Genomic DNA, 20,803 nt, shown 5'->3' with positions numbered 1-20,803 from the left:
CGATATTTGTTCTACTAAATGTTATTCAACGAAAAAGAAAGCGCAATGGTGATCATCTTTTGGTAGCATAGATGTGACACATATATTGTGGCCAGTAAAAGCCTTGTTTCTTTAAGTTTATGTAATTTGTTATGGTTTAAATGTTGATTAGTTAACCAAGAGTCCAGATCCAGTATTTCTATAGAATTACAGTAATAGAAAGGTAAATGCGGGTGGTGATCAATGGAGCCGCATAATACGGCTACGTACCTTCACATATATCCGGCAAAATTGAAAAGAAACAACGCTACCCTCTTAATGACTAAAAAAAAATTGCTTCGAAAGGAACAGCGAGCCTAGACGATCTTCGTCGACAGAACACTCTAGACACCATAGACACCTCAGTGGCTAGAAGTTTTTTTTTGGCTCTTCGCAGCATTACTGAAGAAGGTACAGGCTAGCAATGGCAGTAAAGCAGCTAACATTTTGTGCTAACAGCTAAGAAAAAGGAAAGAAAATCTTGAGCCGGGTAACTTGAGCAGCTCGTATAGATGGTGCTTTTCAGTGCGTGCTCAATTATACGGCAGACTTAAGTGTGCTTACTGTTAGAATTTTTTTTACCAACTGCTGGTCCCCAATATATGATGTTTTTCCCTATCGTGTCGAGGACTACGGATCTGTAGCATTTACGTATTACTGTACGTGGTCTATAGAGTGCATCAGCCTTGACCGTCGTCACCGTTTTATTTTCTGCTATATATTTCCAGCCCCTTTACACATTTGTGAGACACCCTTTATCTTTCTTTATCCGATTTTCTGTGAGATCGACTCGAACATAGTCACCTGAGAGCTAGCCACGAGCCATATAATACAATAACTTGAATTAGGTACTGAGATGTCGAACTCCTAATGATGGCTTTTTAGAGAAAGCTTAGTTTTTAGAGATCGGACTCTCTGATAGATTCCGAATCGAAAGCCAACAAGAAACAGCTAAAGGTCAATTGGCCGCTTTCGTCTTTATTTATACAGAGTTGACGCCCAACCTTAAGCTTAAATAGCTATGTAGTTTTCAAGCCATCTATCATAATGAAGAACGAAACTAAGTGTTTTCTGCTGAACTGCTAAAGCCAGAGCGGGTGACGCGGTTATCGACCGACGTCTGCGTTATAGCATAGCAGACGTCTAGCCGTCTAGCTCTTTGTTTGTTGTTGCTCTCTGAGTGTTTTCTGCATTCGGTAATGAAGCAGACACCTTGTCTCCTCCTGGAATTAGTTTCAGTTGACATCTGTGAGCTGTAAACGTGGACAAATCACCAGCAAACGGCTTTTCCGAGGAACGCAAACGTCCGTCGTTTGATTTGGTTGAAAGATCTTGGGCTTAAAGGCTATGTATGTAGATATTTAAATAGCTCTTACTCGTGTCTAACAGTGATCAAACAGACAAACGGATCAAGGAAGCTACTGCTATCTTCGAAGGCAGAATGAACATACAGAACAACATATTAGTGTTAAAAAAGAATATCTACCTCACCCGCGCGAATGTTATGCTAGGAGCACAATAACAGCATATAAGTCTTCAGTCGCGTTAACGGTAAGCCTAATAGCAGATGTCACTAACATCTATGCGTCTTTAAGGTTATCTTTATAGAGGGCCCAATCGCCTCTATTTAGTAATTTACTCTTGACTGCAGTTAAGCAGATTGACTGAAATGTATAATTAAAGATGGTGACAAAAACATGCGGCATGCCTTTTGATACACATGCAAGAATCATATGGCTGACAGTGCGTGATGGTGACTGAAAAAATTACTACTTTCGAAGATATCTTCCAGGCGAGGATTCGCTACAAAATTCCTTTTCGGAGAAATGGAGAAAAGTTCAGAAAGATTTTTCCTCACTCGTTGCCGTCAGTTAAGTGGTTAGGTGCTAATCACTCTATTGTTCAGTCGTCTATGCCTGAAAGGAGGGCAGGATAAGTAAAAAATGGTAAGGGGAAATCAGTTAAAAAAAAATTTTGTTCGTGATGACACCGCGATGAATAGTATAAGCTGTTTTCAGACCGAGTTTTAACTTATGTTTAAAGTAATACGTAAACTGAAGGTGCGAAGTACAAAATCGAACGATATCTGCAATTAGCGAGAATAGAATGAGTGAGCAGAAGTCACGAGCTGGGTCTAGCGGGCTCTATCCGGAGACTTTAATTAGTTGGCCATTTTCAAGCAACTCCCAGAAGTTAGTGACGACCACGGCATTTCGGAGCCTACGACCCGGCTTTCGCAATGAGACCCTCCGACGAAAACGTTTGTTAACGAAACGTGCTAATGTGGCTGTCGGATGCAACTCATAATGCCGATTCAGCTCGATCAGCTTTTTGCTTTCTGAGTTTGTATCTGTGATCTACACGGACTAGCATTCACTGGTTTGGCCTGAGTCGACCCAAACTCCTTGTTGGTTAAAAGCGGATGGCGCGGGGCAGCGCAAGCCCCTGCTGGCATTATTTAAAAGTTTAGATACAATTCGAGGTCGAGCTGAGAGAAGGAGAGTCGACGATGGCCGTTAGAGAAACTTGACGCCGACTAGTTGCTTTACCCAATGCCAGGCCCTGCATTCGCCACGGTAGCTATGAGCGTAGACCTCTGTATCTCCTTATCTCTTTAGCACTAACTTATTCTACTTTCGATGTGTATACAAATTGTGCTGAGGAAGTCGCGTTGGTCCAATCGGCTGCAAATGAAAAGCCAAAGTAACCAGAGCTATGCAGAAGCTATGCAGTTACTCACAAGAGTTAAGTTCATCACATGGCTAGAGTAGTCATGCAAAAAAAGAAAGGGCATTGCATAATTAGCCTAAGCATGCAAACAATACCTTCGCGGTGTTACGGTAGTCTATAATTGGTAAGTTAATTTATTCTACGACACCTAAGGTTTGCCTACCTACAAACCTAAGGTTTGCCCACCTACAAACTTAAGGTTTGCCCACCTACAAACTTAAGGTTTGCCTACCTACAAACTTAAGGTTTGTCTACCTACAAACTTAAGGTTTGCCTACCTACAAACTTAAGGTTTGCCCACCTACAAACTTAAGGTTTGCCCACCTACAAACTTAAGGTTTGCCCACCTACAAACTTAAGGTTTGCCCACCTACAAACTTAAGGTTTGTCTACCTATAAACTTAAGGTTTGCCTACCTATAAACTTAAGGTTTGCCTACCTATAAACTTAAGGTTTGCCTACCTATAAACTTAAGGTTTGCGTACCCTTTTTTGTTAACCGAACAGTTGCCTCAAAGGCTACGAGCCTTTTTCTGTACCCTCATATTTTTCCGGCCTATAAGGCCAAATGACTATACTTAGTAAGTACAATCTTAGTCCCTTCAGAAAAACGTTACTCTTGTATAATAAAGTTAACACATAATAAAGTTAGTAATTAAAAAGTGGGAACAATTTTAATATTTTCTCCTGCTGCTTCTGAATGTATTCGGTTTAACTCTGTTCCTCTTCGTTATTGGTCGCCAATGCGACAAGAAAGGAACGCATCTATCAATAGAGACTTGTTTAGCTATAAAAAACGGTGCACGAGAATTCACTTTATGTAAAGCGAGATTTGAGTGCACAACTCCGTTGGATTTTAGTACCACATTGTTTCTCTAATCAAGTCGACGACGGCATTGGTCAGTGCAATTTTGGGCCCCCTGGTAACAGCACCAGACCCCTGTACTGTTTGTAAAGATCTTATGCTATAATCTCACGTGGTTTCACTTCCAAGATCTAACATTTTATAGAGCGTGTATAGAGAAAATTTCTTCCGAACATCCATGATGCTGCTTCTAAGGCACCATGGATTTTCAGAATCACTGATTTGCTAAATTTCCTTTATAATCTCACCTTTAAAATATCGTAACATTCAAGGCCTGGACGAAGTGCGGAAGGCCAAACATCGAGAAGTCATTGCGATACCTAAACTTATCCGTAATATTTAAAATGTGGCGCATGAACATATGTACGCACCGTTTTTTTGTAATGTTTTCATATGAACATCATACGCTTGAATCTGTGATGTAGGTGAGGTCTTCATTAACATTCAGTCTTTTATTTCCTTTACATCACTGTAAAAAAGGGAACTTGATTTCGTTTTCAATTTTGCAATAAAAAAGTCAATTGAGCTGGCAGTATATTAGTCAATACAGAAGTACGTCTACTGTTATGCAGTGCATTAGAACGCCTCGACACTCACTCGCACGAAAACCCTCAACACAAGGATACATTCACAAGGACAATCCCACTGCGGCCGCAGATAGTAAAATGACCGGGTTCTAAACTAAGCTATCTCTGGACTGAGATGCCCGCATTGTGTGGTACGGCACAATACTTTTATTTGACAAGCCATTATGCCGAGGAGACGCTATTTTGGAATTTCTTCGATAGCGTGTCTGCTAGTCAGAACTGCGTCAGTGCTGCTGCATATGGCCATAGGACATCCAAGTATATATACTTTCCACGAACGCGTTGGGTTCTCAACCAGGCGATTTTTCTAAAGGGCCTCCCAAGGGTGTTCGATGCTAAACGCATTTGAACCCGAAAAGACACATCTTCAATGCTCCTTGACTAAATTGGGGCGAGCAGGAAGCGTCTCAGCTTTAAGGCTGCTCTTTACTTCCTGATTTTCATACAAGAATAGTCGATGGTATGCCTGAAACGCACGATATTGACCGACTTCAGGCTGTCTGCTGCATGTCATTGTCGTCAGACGGTACGATAAGAATACTATATTCTTATCGTCTTAATAACAAAAAAAAACATCTGGAATTCATAACGTTTAGCAGTGGCAAACGAAACACAGACGCAGAACCTACTGAACATGAATTTAACATATTTTGACTGCCTTGCTTATTAAACATCTTGTTCCCGGCATTCGTATAATGTCATCGCGAAACTTAGACTAGCATATTTTTGATAAATTTTTTTCACTATGCATTCTATATTCCACCATTTTTCAGTGATACTGTTTTATGACAGTTGCATATTACACAAGATAACTATGTACTTCAAGGTTGATTTCTCATTGTTCATCTGTCTCATCACGTGTTACCCTCATCTTTGGGTAGCAGACGCTAGCATCGCCGTTCTGTGCTATCGTCTGCACTTGGCGTAGCCTTTGCTTGTTTGCCGGAATATCATTCGACAAAGCCACGCGGTGATCTTCTGCTCAGCTCGACATCTTTTTTCCCCCTTTTTCTTCTAATTTTTTTCACAGTTGCGACAGGTCCGCACTGCCGACAGGCATGTGGTTATCCTAATGTACGGTGTTGACCCCGCAATGTCGCCTGTTTTAATATCCTACTCGTTAGTCGCAGCTCGGTCTGATCCTATCTCCGTAAAATCAGCTTATCTGCACCAGTGGAATGGAAAAGTATGTGCTCATTGTGAAAGACGCTGTGGCCTACCTCAAGATCTTTCTTAACTCGCACATACGCCGCGTAGGCGCCCTTTCAGATCTTCAGTCCTTTTTCCATCTACCATGATGGGATGAGACTTCATTTCTCTTTGTTCTTCGAAGTTTGCCTTTAGCTTGGCTTTCACCTAGGTCATTTTCCTTCTAGCTGCCACGCAGTAGCTACACAGCGGGATTAACCCGGACCCGGTCCGCAAGACAGCGAACTGTGGCCTCAAGAATTTATGGAGACCAACCTGTGTATGTATGCATCCTTTTACTAGCTGTGTGAGTATCTTATTGCAGCTATTAGCACTATCGCACCTAGTATACGTGTATGTGGCTGACTAGGTTTTTTGTGTGTCTTCAGCCTTTATGTCGACAGAACATTAAAGGAGAACATTTGCCACAAGGGGTCCCAATAGATTCTCGACGAATAAACGCTTCTAGAGAGATATGTACAGGCAATTCCAAGCACATAACGAGGGAATACGACGCTCTTCACAGAAATGCAAATAGGAAAAAAAATTAGGGCGAACAACACGAAGACTTGAGGCAAGGTCGTAGTAATGACAAAGCCATCGAGCAGCACTAAGGGAGAAGCGTAGCGGCCCAAGAAGTAACTGGCCGGCCAACCCAACGAGAGACAGACAATCGAAGGCTGGGCTGCTGGATTGGAAGGCAGCGACTGCGAAGGAGAATTTACAGTCATGGTAGAGAAGGAAATCCATCGAGAAGGATTACTCAGACGGCTGATTCACTCGGGTATGTGCAGCATGGAACGGTGCCAGTCCCACAGCTGGCTTGATAGGCTTTCTCCGCTGTTCAAACCGACTGAGGGTTTGTTCTGCCCCGTCTCATTCGGTTATTAGTTCACCCTGTTGCGTCCACACCGAGACGTAGAGCATACTTGGCGAGGCGTAACCCAGGGCATCTCAAGCGATCAGCACTTTTTTTTGACCCCTTCTGAGTTGTCGGTCTTGGTTCTATCACATTTCACTATCCTAGAGACAGAAAATCCCAACACTTGCACTTTCGCCTTACGTCCCTTACTCGCACACTGCCAGTCATGTTACTCATTGTAAGCGCTCTTACCAGTATCATAACATGCTGTAGATGCATTGAAACAACCGGACCGAGCTTAGTCACTGAAGAATGGTCGCAGATACGGTGACCCATACAGATGCTACAGCTGGTTAGTTAAAAGAAGAAAAGCCAGAGCAATCTAAATCGTATCTGCAAATAATCGGTTCCGTAGCAACTGCTGAATCGAGGATGATGTGTTATCACTATTACAATTACTTGTGCTAACAATCCTAATGAGCTTGTATGGAAGAATAAAATGCGCAACACAATTATTCGAACTTTACGCTTTAACAGGACAAATTTCAAGTCTACCGAATTAGAGAAATGTTTTGGCCCTTCTATGACTCTCCCTTTTTTCCCCTGATCGGAGTAATTTACGGAGACTTTGCACGTATGAATCCACTACGTTAGCTCTAGCCTCGTATGTTGGCTATCGTAAGCGAAAGTAATATCGGGCAATCCAAAATACGTAATAGCAGTAGATAGTTGATGGCGGTGATTTTGCGCCATCGAAAAAAATGCTCGGATTTCTATGTAAAATGTCACTGAACACTGCTGTTCTAACACGACGCCATTGCTCCTTTACAGTTCACCTGAAGGTCAAGCCCGAAAGCTTTTGATTTGGGTCAACACTTGATTCCTCTCTCACTATGACGACAGCTGTGCGATAGCTAGCTTTAATTCGGAAGCCTATTTAGTCATGTACATGTGCATATTTAGAACATAATTTAAGAGAGTCTTCTTGATGCTGGTCCAGCTAATTTTGCTAATGTAATTCGACATTATTAGACGGATGGATTTGCGTACGGCTGGATACTTTAGGAACAGGGCCTGTAGTCCGTTGCTAACTCGGAATTCAGCCAGCTGGAACCTCTCTAGTCCAGTTTGTCATGCTACAGAACTGCCTGACTGGGTTTCATTCACGTTATGGTAATATTTTTTTTGTTCTTTCCCCATGCACATTCGTTTCCACTTGCATTTGTTTCGTTCGTGTGCTCTTCTTTGATGCTTCCCCTAAATTTCTTGCAGTTGACGCTGATTTAAGGCATTGTAATACGATTGGTAAGGCTGTTATTGCTGGTGCCGTAATGATTGCTACTATAGGCTGGCTATGATTTACTGTCCACCGTATATGTAGATAGTTCGTACAGAACGTACCTACATGGATGCGACGCGGCATTTTATGGTGATTAGCCTCGTAGCGTTTATAGCCACAACGAGGAAGTCTGAGACCACAACACACTACGATGAACAACGAAAGCCTCAGTAGCCAATTTGCGATAAGCCTAGCATTATCACTACGTCAAATCGAAGAAAGAACGGCCAAAGAATCAAACGAGACGTCGCAAGAACAGTGTCTGTAAAGCCAGGGGTGAGCGGGGTTGTCGAATGCAATCCGCCGAAGCTGCCGATCGTGTCAGGGCGTCACTGCTGCTGATGATGAGGGCTAAAACTGCCCTACGAGAACGTATATTGTGATGGCCCTGACCATTATGGTTTTTACGCGTTTTCTCCTGTTTCCGTTTCTTGGTAGCTTTTCAATTTAACTGTATCGTACAGCCTTTCAGGCCTTTGCAGAGTTCGTGGCCTTGGTCTGTAAGTATAGCCTATTTTTTTCGACCCTCCAAGCGCTAGCTTTATGCGTGATAGACGCATTGTCGATTTGCTTTTTTTTCTCTCTCGCATTTGTTTTCGATCTGTTTATTGTCGCAATAGTGAGAAGAACTAGCCGAGGCAGTAAAGATCATAGCTACTAATTGAGGTAATTCTATCAATGCGCAAGCTTCTATTCGCCTGCCGTATATATTAAATCTCACGACGTTAGTGAGCGACCGTATACGGCTGTAGACGACTGTAAGGCTGTGTACATGATTGCATATATTTGAATACAAATTGATCGTACAGACGCTGCACGTGAACAAACGGCGCATCCAGGCACTGGCTTGCAAGCAAAAGCTTCGATAGTAATTCTAATCTACATAGAGGAGTGCACCCGTACGATCGTTGAATGCAGATCTTTAGAGAAAGACAGCGCTACAACCAGTTTCATTTTAAAGTGTATAAAATGTGCTCGAAAATTTACGACCGACAATTATACCGTCGATACGACAATACCAGCAAACGGCAGTACCGATCCTTCAGACATGAGTATATACGTAACGTCGGATATAAACAAATTACTCAGACTGACTGACTGACTAAATGTTATAAAGTAGTGACGTGTGGAATTATTTCGTACAGATAGAGAAGTTATAAAAATGTTTTTATAGCCATTTTAATATTTAACTAACCCTAACAAGCATGCTGAAACAGTGATTTGATAAATGCATTGTCGGAAATCTATCTATTGCCCGCCTACCGGTGTGCGAAGCCTTGTCTTATGGATCTTTAATTGTAAATATGAATGTCTATAATTATCGAAGCCACTCATTAAGCAAGTATGTAAAAATATGATCTTGTGATAATCTAATACGTATGAGTAATTTCCAACATTTTTTCATTCTATATATTTAACGTTTCAACACGCAAACTATTGGTTATCATCAGCACACACATTCTAATGAGATTTGGTTATATATATATATATATATATATATATATATATATATATATATATACAGCCTACGGAAGCTGATGACAATGGAATAAAACTATGAAAACACTTTTAGTTTTTTTACAAATCGGCCATTTCCGCTTGTGCTGGTTGGGGTCTGACCTTGGGTTTGCTTCAGCCGACACAATTTGTTGATCCAAAATGCACCCAGAAAACAGAAAAAATTAATTATACTAACGGTTACGCTACTTCTTGTAATAATCATTTCTATAGTTAGCTGTGTGAGCACCCTAAAAATATAAAAGTATTTAGTCCACTAACTTTTGTAGTGTCTGCGTGATTAACTAAAAAGTCTCAATAAAGATAAATAAAAAGAAATCGCCACAAATATAATTTTAATACTAAATAAACTCTTGTATTTAAGCTTTCAAGGTTACGTTGGCTCGTACAGAAATACCCAGTTTTTTCCATTAGGATGGCATTAAAATTGTACATGAGTTTTATTGAAGGCAAATATGCTGCGTATAGTTCGCCGACATCAGTTATTAAGAAGGAAAATCTTACGATACTTTAGATGTAACAGTAACAAAAATGTTGACAGGCCTTCCTTCGCTACCGGTTTACAAGACCTTACAGTATTTAAGGTCTGAAGAAAGGGAATTCACTGGTCAAGGCCTGCTGTGGAATTCGACGATAGCGCAGGCACTGTCTGTACTAACGGCCTTTTATCGTCGAAATTCATACGTCGCCATGCTACTTACAACGACAATGTTGTTCTCCGACTCTGCGTGCAGGATACAGCTGGGGCCTGCAGTTACTAAGCCTTTTTTTCTGTCCAAGTCTGCTATTGAATCGTACAAAGACAGGGAAAGAAGAGTGACACTGAGGCTGATATCCGGTCACATCCCGTCTGCTGGTGCGTTTCTGGATCTACTCCTTGCGTGCACGACGAAATCAGGCCAACGAGAGTTAGAAGAAAAACGAAAGAATTTCTGTGAGGGTCAGCCTCTTGCGCTGAAACCACCCGGGCGACGGGTCGGAAAGATGAAGAAAGCGAAGAAGCAGCCTGCTGGATGGTAAGCAAGAAAGTTTCTTCAATTGGCCCAGTTGGCTGAATCAGGGATCGCGTTGCCCCAAAAGCAGCAGCCGCTGCGGAAGACCTCAAGGGGCCACTCAACATACGTTATCTACCACCCCTATTTCACCCTTAACGTGCATCTTCGTACATATTTCCCATACATACATACATACATCGCTTCTCCTCGATTACGCCAGACAGGGTTGTCCTCAGTGCCTCATGACCGTATTCACAGGCTTACGCTGAATTGGCTCACATACAGAAGGAAAGCAAGCAGCTGCGTTTTGCCGCTACTGTTCCTATAAAAAGCATTTCCTTTCTGAAGCGTCATCTTAGTCCTTGCTAGTCAGCGACAGAAACGACAGTCTACGCGGTACGTCGATGGGTTTCGCTGCCCTTTGAAAAACAAGCAAAGTAGGCGTGTTGGGGACAACTCTTCTGCAATTCCTAGTCAGTAGCAGAGATTGGCAGTAGCATAGGTTGAATGGTCGATGGCCCAGCTCTTTGCTCCGTCAACCATATAACAAGCCACCGTTGCTTCTGTCGCAGCTACCCTGACTGGACTTTCCGGCGAGTTCTTCTGAAGTGTCGCGGTTGTGAGATGGACCAGAAAAGAACAGCAGACAAGGAAGAGAAGCGCCGAGCAGACTTTTGGGGCTCAGAGCGAGCAAAGAATCGACAGCTATGGGGTATTATCAGCAGTACCCTGTTAGGCAGAATGTTCGCATACGAGTTAAACCGCAAACTGTGTTTCCAATGTAAGAATCAACGGGTGGGTAACGCTCACATCAACGTCAGGCTGCACTAGCCGAAACCAAACAGTATTTTCAGGAAAGAATTCTGAAACAACTACGCCGAAACAGTATATGATTAAAACATTATCATAGGAAAGAAAATCTGCTTTCTTATTACTGACTCTCATCTCAGCTTGTGGTTGCATGGTGTAGCAAAGCAGAATATAGATCAGCACCGTCATCGATGTGCCTGTAAAAGCTTACAAACGATCTCGAAAAAAAACTAGCTAGCATTGATTGTCTTCGTCTTTCCTTTGCCGTACTAAGGGGCATACGTACCATATCTTAGTTCCGCTCTACCCTCATACCCCCCCCCCCCTCTACTGTCTGCGCGCTCTTTACACCATCTGGCTGGATCTCTCTAATGAAAGAATTACCAGAACCACCTTCAAGGTTATTAGCTATTTGCACCTAGACCGAGTTGCGTTCTACTTTTAGTGCAATCGCAGCCGAACCTATAGTAGCACGAGGTGGAACGTCAGGAAAATTCGTTTGAGATTAGCCAATCATTAGAAAATCTGGGTAGCACTGATCAGGACTGACCGAACTCTAGCTCACCTTAAGCATTGCTCACTGTCCCTCCGTTGCTCTATTTTTTTTCGTTCTCTCCCAACGTTTGGCCCCGCTTTTTCTTGCTGGATTCTAGCCAGCTTTCCAGCTCGGACCAAGTATCTGAGGTTCCGGGCTTTCTGTAACGCTAGTTTTTGCAAATGTTTTCTCGTTTAGATGAAGTATTTTCTGTGGCGGCCCGTTCGAAGTTGGTGACAAGCAGGACAAGAGAGCAGTTGACACTTTTAAAAAGCGGTCAATGTCACATTAGCTAGCTCACTCCTGTTCCGGTTACGCGTTTGGGTGTGTCGGCGGTTGTGCGACTGCTTGTGTGGATGTGTGAGCGTACAGGTGTGTCTATGGTAATGAAGGCCCCATCAACTCTGGGTGTCCTCTTGGAAGACGACAAGGAAGAAGAGAAGGACAAATTTTTGCTGCCACTCGCATCGGCCACGGGCGCTGCCATTCGGCGCCCAGCTGCTACTTACCTTCTCCGTCGATCTCATTAGATGGATAGATATCTATCTACATATCCCCTTCACAAACAGACATTAATTCCCTGTTTGAAAGATAGGGGGATTAACGACAACGTTAGCGCATGAGATGGGACGCAGCGTCCGAAGGCGTCCCTTCGTCCAAGAAAAATCGGCTGCCGGTTGCAGAACAAACCCCTATACCTTGTGTCATGTATGTATCTAGCTCTATGAAGTGTAAGCTACATGTATGAACCTTTGCTGGGAAAACACTAAAACTATATACTATACAGGCTGACTGATACACGTTCATAGTATACAGGCTGATTTTTTGCTCTTAAGACCCCGAATACGAACGCACATTTGGAGATACTTCGGTGATTAGGCATCCTGTCGAACTAATGATTAATAGCAGCTGCTTATATGTGCCATAGTAGGAGTACGGCGTTCAACTTATATGAGTTATAGATCATTTTTCGTATCTTTGTTACTTGCAATCTTAGAGAGGTCAAAGACATGTAGTTTAGAATGAAAGAATGCTGCTGACCTTCCCAGGGAGCTGCCGTAAGAAAGGTTTCTTTTTATATATTCAGGTGCTAAAGTAGAGAAAAAGTTGTACGTTCATGCCTTTTTATTTCTACGTTGTGATATTTATTATTCTTTTAATTCACACTATTAGAATTCACGTGTACATAAAAATTATTCTTTTAATGGTTCAATTATAGAATCACTTTCGAAATGACCATGTGCTGCGTATTTTGACCAGTGCGTTCATCGCAAAAAGCTGCTCGTTATATTTTATATAATCGTGGCGGCGGCAAATATCAGCTAGAAAAATTAAATGCTTCTTAGCATAACAGCCCCGTGCGCATCTAACAGGACACTATTAGGGGCTTGCTGCCGGTTTTACGGATGTCGAAGTAATGATGATTTCATTTTCGGCTAAACAGACCAACCAAAGAAAAGCTCAATTTAAATGAAAGGATCCACAACAATGTAATGTGATTCACAACGTATATTTTAGGTTAGCCTGCAAAATGAAGTGTTAGCTTTATGCGTTATTCTTATTTTAAAAACAAATACCTCAGTCTTCTAATCAATACACACGCCCACACTGTAAATAGATTAGCACCACTCCTAAGGCGGTTATTCGGCGACTAGAAAGCCACAAGACAGGGGATTGAGTAAATTAACTAAGTGTCCTTTTATAATCCTTTTAGTATTTGAATATTACTATTTAAAAAAAAAAAAGTTTTTTTCGTCAACACTTTTCTCAGCCTTTTCTCTAGTTTACTCAGCATCAAGATTTACAGTAACCGACTGGTTCAGCTCATGCACTAACAGAACCCGAGACTACTAGATTCACCGATCCATTTCCCAGTCAACGGAGCTGTTGTAAAAAACAGATTGCCAAATATTATGGAACATACCTACATAGTGCGTTGAGGAATTCCCGAGTGACATGGTACCACCAATTCTAGCTAGAAAATATCTTTCTACCAACTGCCAAAGTCAAGTCCTATATATTCCCTATATAGCCTGTCTTTGAAGTCGTAGTGAGAGATTTCGGAAGCTACATGGGTATAGCCAACAGCGCTGCGATATCGGAAGGGAAATTCTCCGTTTCGTTTAATGTGATCAGCTTTTCTCGTTGCTTCGTGTCAGGAAGCAACGTGGCATGGATGAAACTAGTTTTTTTCTCCTGTCTGGAGTCAGCTCAAATCCAAGACTGTAAACGTTTAGCCCAAAGGGACTATGGCTTAGTCTCCGCATTGGCTGACCTTAGTCACTCCGCCAGCGGGGAGGTGGCTCCGGTTCCCATTCTTGCCTCAATGGGTGCTCGCAGGAAGGGCAGAGCGACCATGGCCAACGTGCAGCTAGGCAAAAAAGTCTAGTCGAGGTGAGTGGGAAGAATAGGTCCATTGGCCAGCTTTTGATACGGTCATCAATTTATAAAGTGGTCACGTCGTCGTAGTCGACACCAACCTACCAATATAACTCTGCGTGATTCAGACGAAAACGAGTCTACGGATTCTACGATACGGAAAGTATATTCGGGATGGCAGAGCTAGGTATAGCAAGGCACCGATTGCCCCTGCATCGGTAAATTTTTACTTGCCGGAATAATTACTCAATCTTAGCGGATAAACCCGTTCGCTCCCGTAAGCATTACTGTTGACTGCTACCCCGTTATATCTGCAAAATAACATATATACGTACGTGTGTGTCTACGTTTTTTGACACTGTAACGATTACCCGGTAACGACGGCGAAGTTAAAACGAACGCTTTGTTCGAATAGTAGTGGCTTTTATGGACGTCTTTAAATTATTTTGTGATTGATGAGTGAAAAGCATATGTTGGCTGCGACAACATATTAAACTGCATTACTGTACATGAGATGCACAAGTGGCTCATACATGTCAGACATAACTGATGTGATATACTAGGAACTTGAAATTGTTGGGAAACTTGAAATTTCAAGTTTCCCAACACTGCCAAGCAATCAAGTTCAGTTTAATTAGAGCGGATTATGCGGAGCAGGATAAGAAGACAACGTTTTAGAAAATTTTGCGTCCAGGACATGATAGCTGCCGGTAAAGCTGGACTGTAAAGGGTTCCCGGGAAACAGTTTTCCTAAAAAGAAGGTTTGGCTAGCCATCTGTGTATGTGTTACATACTGGCTAAATCAACTGCAGAGATGAATTTGACTCGAGGTCTCCGAATTGCTTTGATATTCTTAGCGTCACCCACTACTATATTATTAAGCTACATGCGTTAATAGGTGTCTTCATCTGAATCAGTTGTGACACTTCCGAACAATTTGAAAGAAGTATGTGTCGCATATTGATATAGTTATCAAAGCATTCTCACGTTCTAGGACAAAATAGCGTTCTTGTACAACGCCCATGCGTTTTCTGTCTAGTAGACCAAGGAAAAAGGGAATCGTAGAAAAAAAGGATGAAGAAGGAAAAGTGGCACTTGTCAAAATGTGGCCAGGCAGCCACTCGGCGGAAGTAACAGCGCCTGCCTCATTCCATTGTTGACTGGACTAGCCACAACTCTCTGCTTATATCCTGGCAGCCCCACTTTTTAACCTATTTAATAACCTTCACTGCTGCCCATAGCTGCATTTTTTTTTATTCGACCTCTCTCTCTCTCTCTTCCTCTTTCTTCCATGCTTTCGTCATTCACTCTTATTCTGTTTTTCCCCTGTCACGTTCTGCTTTTCCGACCATCAAGACCCTTCTCGGTGTTTGGTGCTGGCAACCAGCTAAGTCTTGAACTGCAACTTAGTGCCGGTCTGCCTATCATCATCAGTCAATTCTGTCGTACCACAATTTCACCCTGCCCATTGCTGACGTAGGACATTACTATCCGTCTGTCAGTTCGAGCCGTTCGCTGGTTGCTCTTAGATGTTGCGGAGCCTATCAAACGTCCTTCAAGGGAATCGGGCACGTCATTGTAAATAGTTCGACAGATTACCAACGTACAAGGGGCATGAAAGACAGAAGTACACAACAATAGCGACACTGGCGGCGGCTCAGATGACGCGATAGCACTGGTAACGGCGCACGACGAGCTGAACTCTAAGTACCAGCGTCTGTCAATTGACTTGAGATAAAGTGACCGTTTTTCACAAGGGGGTCGTCGTGTTCTTTTTCAACTCGTTTATGCAAGCAAATAATCAGTTCAAGTCAAATCGGTGAGTTCGACTGTTCGCGTACTCAGCGACTTTGTTGTTCCGTGATGTACTACACATCCGTCCTGTCTATTCTATCGTAAACCGAGTTTGTGCTTTGAATTACCGATCATGCGCATCCGTCTTGTCATCTGATGGAAGACGAAGATTTTTCCGTTCTTTGAACACTTGTTCGCCCCGTTCCGCTTAGTTCGCCACCACGTCGCCCCTTGGGAACCGGCTTTGAATTTTTTCTACACAGGAACGACCAACTTCTAGCCAGTTTCTCACCCATGATCATGGCTTAGTCAGTTGATAGAAGACAATTTATTGCTATATCCTATTGTAGATCCTTTTTACAAGTATCGTGCTAAAACAAGCTTCAAATTGACACGCTGTCTTCAGCAACATGCACGCAGGGCTTAGCATTTACTAGTTCCTGCATCTCAGATTACCTGCAATACTTCTTAAACTGTGCGTGATATAAGAGACGCTAAATCTATCTTTCCGCATTATTGTTCTGTCGGCCCAACATACACGAATAGTCCTGGTTTTAGATGTTATTCATTTTGTGTTTTCTTTTTCTTTCAGTTTATGAGATAATACAATATATAAAAAAAAAAACTCACATAGACTCAGTAATTGTATGCCGTACAAGTGCTTAAAGCAGATCCAAGGTGAAGCACAAATAAGCCTAAATTTTCTAACCAGATTAAGGGTTTAAGCTGATTTTTCTTTGTCCTTAGAGATCTTCCAACCAGCAGGTTTTGATGTGCTACGTGAAAACCTCGGTAACGTCAAGGCATCCGAAACATCGTTATAATTAATACATTTTAAGGCACTGTGAAGTGGCGCTATTATCAGCCTACTCACCAGTGAACAGTTCAATATCGATCATTACAATCGAGTTGCAATCGGCTATAAGGTCCACCGTACGCTATCATCTGGCGGTATTTTTTTTCATTTAGGACCTGATGAACGTCGCCATCCACGTTGCCTGTAGCGACAGCACTAGCAACAACAGCGCCTGTTGCGGCAGTAGCTTTCTCTTTACCTGTCAGGTTCAACTGAAGGGTAAACGAGGGCTCTAACTACTCGATTACACGCTCGTTTCCGCCAGCGTCCGGCATAAGACCGAATAGAACGGCACCGATACCACCGTTGCAGTGCTGTTTGCTGTAATCCTTCTGCAACGTCCTTTTCTTCCTGGCCTGGCCGACACACAGACACATTTGTACAAACGGCTATACCATACATCTCATACACACTGCAGACTCATTGACCCACACGCAACAATAGGAGGCCTATAGCCGTTGTGTTCGTCGCAGTTCTACGACGAGAGAGATACAAACAACAAGAGATTGTACTGCTAGACCCATGTACCGATCTCTCTACAAACCAACGTCCGGCTTCTGCAGTGTGATGACTATACCGGACGTAGAAGCCTTTGGGACTAGAACGGACAGTGTTAACCTAACGAGGAAATGAGTCCGGAAGCAAGCAGGCGCCATAGATGAGTGGTCCTAAGATTGTTCGGCTTTCGAGTGTACACCAAGGGCAGAAAGTAGTAGTCTAAAAAGGGGCCAACGGTATGCTGCCAAGGGACAGAGTTCACGACTGGATAGATCAAAGACGAAAAAGACGAAGAGTACGTGCGATATAGAAAAAGCAAACAGATCAGAAAACTTTTTTTCTGTCCTTTCATGGAACCGAAATAACAAACCGTGGCAGGGAAGCACCGCATGAAAATAATGGCTATACAGAGACTTAAACTACCTAAAATTTTGAAAAACTAAGATGTGCATTAAAGTGCTTGAAAGAAGCGCGGATGTCGAAACAATATTGTACATGGCGAAAGACCATAATAACATGGATCCTGGGTATCTCGGTTTGTTAAGAGCTTTAGAAGACCGCGTACGGAAACCAATAGGAGGCCTAGGTGTCTAATCATAATATACAATAGATTTATTATTACTATAAACCACTATATATGTAGTAATATTTTCGTTAGTGAGTAAAATCTGACTTTGAAGAAAAAATATAACGTATCAAAAGATATTATTTAGTGAAATTAGAACCGAAAATCAAGTGTTTCCATTCAAAACTCGCACAGTATGTTTTAACTCTTCGGAGCAATACTGGGCCTCTTATTATAATGGTAGTACGCATTTTTTTCGTACTAGTCAATAGTTGTAGAAGTTATGGATAAATAAGCAGACCAACCTAACTACTGGTGCCATTATGGCGGCAATATGTTTGTGTTCCGATGAAAAATCCTGTAGGAGATGAATATTCTTAAAAAGAAAAGGTAATTCAACAACATAATTCAGCCGCCAATAAACATAACGGCCGATCCTTACATCTCATAGGTTGTTAGTCTGACTCTTTCTTAACAAAGAGCGGTCCGTACAACGAATATGCATTCTCCTTTTGCCTGCCTGAGCAAAGGACAACAGTATAAGCATAACGTTAGCTAAATAACAAGGCGTCACAGTGTCCACTTAAGTTAGACATGGTCATCTATTCATATCCTTTCATTCACCCCCCGACGACGACGAAAGCGTCCGCAAATAAAAAAAGATAGACTTCGAGAATGATTCCCAAACGTAAAGACACGACAGCATCTATGAAGTCGTAGATGTCCTTAGGGAAATCAGTCACATGGGCCAGTTTGGCTGGTATTGAGTCTTAGGTCCATAAAGAATGAACATGAAGCGGGACAATGAATGTTGTTATATGGTGTTTGTTATATGAAATGCAGGTAGAGCGATGAAGCAGAAGCTGCAAACGGAGTTCACTGCGTCGCGCTTTAACTATTCTAAGTCTAAAGGAACCACAGCTAATAGAAGCCACACACACAGGTCGTGTGGGCGAGTTTGCCGGGGATAGCTTAAATAGATATAGCATAGGCACACCTTTATTAAGTGCTTTGGGATGAGATGCAAACCAAAAAACATATCGTTTTTAGAAAATATGTCTATTTCCAAACGATGCTGGTGTCACAACACCTTGTTGCCATGAAATACATGAGAGACTTAAAGGTCACAAACATCAAGTGCGCAAACATGATGAAATGATAGTACATTATTTTTACTTATTTATTATTTATATATATTATTACATTTATTATTAGGGGAATATTAAGAATGCAACTATATTAACCAGATTTCGGTAGTCTGGCATTTGCGCAACATATTCAAATGATGAAACACACAATTAGTAGTACGTGTAGATTCAGCATTATTCTATTTTATAAGAATTCCACTGCTGCACTTAGGAAACCATCAATAAATATTTAGTTGGGATAATTTAAGGATGTGTATAGTTTGAAGTGTGGCTCGTCTAAAGAGCTGGACTACTTGGTTCTGGAAGTGCTTCTATTAGTCCCGGGGGAAGCAGTCGCAGGGGAAATGCAGCTCCGATAACATGACTGGCTGTAGTCCTGAAGCCGGGGAGCGGTACACGGGTACGAAAGGAGCAAGAGAGGGTTGGGAAAGGGGGCTGCTAAGATGGAGGCGAGTGCTGGGCCTCGGAGTCTGCTTGGTCTAGGCAGGAAAATGTTGAGGAAACTGCTTAATCGCTGAAAGGTTGTGCCCGTTACAGTGGTAGGAACATAAACGAATTCTGCTAAGAGATTCGTCGTCCAGGGGAGCCGTACACAAATCGCATCATCCAGTAGCTGCAGGAATACCCTGAGCTGTTTAAAGATTCTTATAGCCCCTGCAACACTACTAGTCCAGTCAACTGTAAATTCACATTACATATTTCTTTTACTAGCTTCAGCCGTATCTATGTTTTGTTCGCGTGGTGCTGAGGCCGCCTGCTACCAAGCAAATGCTTCGCACCGAGGAGAACGATTTACGCAAGTCCATTATGAAGAAGGCTGCGCTGCAAGTTGTCAAAAAAGAACCACAAGAAATGGAAGGAAGTACGTCTTTTTCTGAAAGAAGGGATTGTAGCGTGAGTTCAAACTGATCTTCATTGTGCTACCTTAGCAAGGTAGCAAATGCATACCGGGTGTGCCTGTAGATGATCTATGGCGAAACGGTACCAGCAACAAGTTTATCAGGTTTCACAGTTCTATCTAGCGCTTTAGTTCCACTAGCATTTGGCCTTATCTCTGGATATCGGGTAACGAAAGAGCAAGCATTAACGGTAGACTAGTCTTTAATACTAGGTTGTCCCCTTAACTACTGTCAAATTCAGTCCTAGAGGCATTCGTTTGACATTATCCGAGTCCAATAACTATAGCAGTAAAAGCAAGTTGTAAGATCAACCTGATTTGAAGTGATTCCATAGCCTAGTTTGGGACAACAATAAAGGGTTTTCGGGAATACGATTTAGTATAAAACGTACCCGTAGTTGAGAATATATTATTCCATTCTTGGCAGCTAGGGTTGGTTGCCCAGTGGTACCGTCATTTGTTCTAGGCTATATACGTCTGTACAATAGTTGATTTCCCTCTAGACTCGATGGGCGACAAAGCGTGACCAGCTAAGCATTGCAGTGTCCTACTATGGGAGATAGGTCAAATAATGGCGAAAGAAAGCGCCCGGTGTATAACGTTATTATAAGGAAAAAGGCAAGTTACTAGTGTTTGTTATATATATATATATATATATATATATATATATATATATATATACATACATATATAGCACCGAGCGAGTCACAAAAACGGCACGCTCATCGTGAATATTTGTCAAGTCTACTTTAGAAAGACCTATCGTTTGGCATACCTATGTATAAATTTACCTATACACCTTTATCTAATGGTTGTAAATTACGACAGGGCAGGCATTTTCATGTAATGGCTTTCTTTAAGACGAACCGTCATGACGTTACTACAGGCTCAGAGGCATTTTTTTTTGCCTAATGACACTATGACATTTTATTAATATCGAAAATAACTTTAGTACCATTATTTGTACTACTCAATTATTCTGTGCTAACAGTTAGACTAAGATTGTCGATTTGTCATAGTCCCTTACAGATTACCAACATTTTTTTTTACAGTGGCGCGCAATACGAACCTGTTGATGGAACTTCCATTACACAGTCTAGAAAATCATCTCTATGAGCGGAATAATTATAATGGATCCGTGTCGAACAATACAGAAATTCAGCTCATTGCAATCTAAGTTAGAAATTGAATTACGATTAATAACTATGTACGTCTAACG

General features: G+C 42.0%; 1 long non-coding RNA gene across 2 annotated transcripts in view; it reads left to right on the top strand.

Moving 5' to 3' along the window:
* Window positions 1–1,087: 1,087 nt before the first annotated feature.
* Window positions 1,088–20,803, top strand: part of LOC111243397 (uncharacterized) — a 29,573-nt gene continuing 9,857 nt past the window's right edge. For both annotated transcript variants that reach the window (XR_002670459.2, XR_002670458.2), the window contains exons 1-2: window positions 1,088–1,569; window positions 1,800–1,964. This is a non-coding gene — a long non-coding RNA (uncharacterized LOC111243397). The remainder of the gene's footprint in view (window positions 1,570–1,799; window positions 1,965–20,803) is intronic.

The sequence above is a fragment of the Varroa destructor genome, unplaced genomic scaffold, assembly GCF_002443255.2.
Source record: "Varroa destructor unplaced genomic scaffold, Vdes_3.0 BEIS01000001.1, whole genome shotgun sequence".
Lineage (NCBI taxonomy): Eukaryota > Metazoa > Arthropoda > Arachnida > Mesostigmata > Varroidae > Varroa > Varroa destructor.
This window is presented reverse-complemented; position numbering and strand designations above follow the sequence as displayed.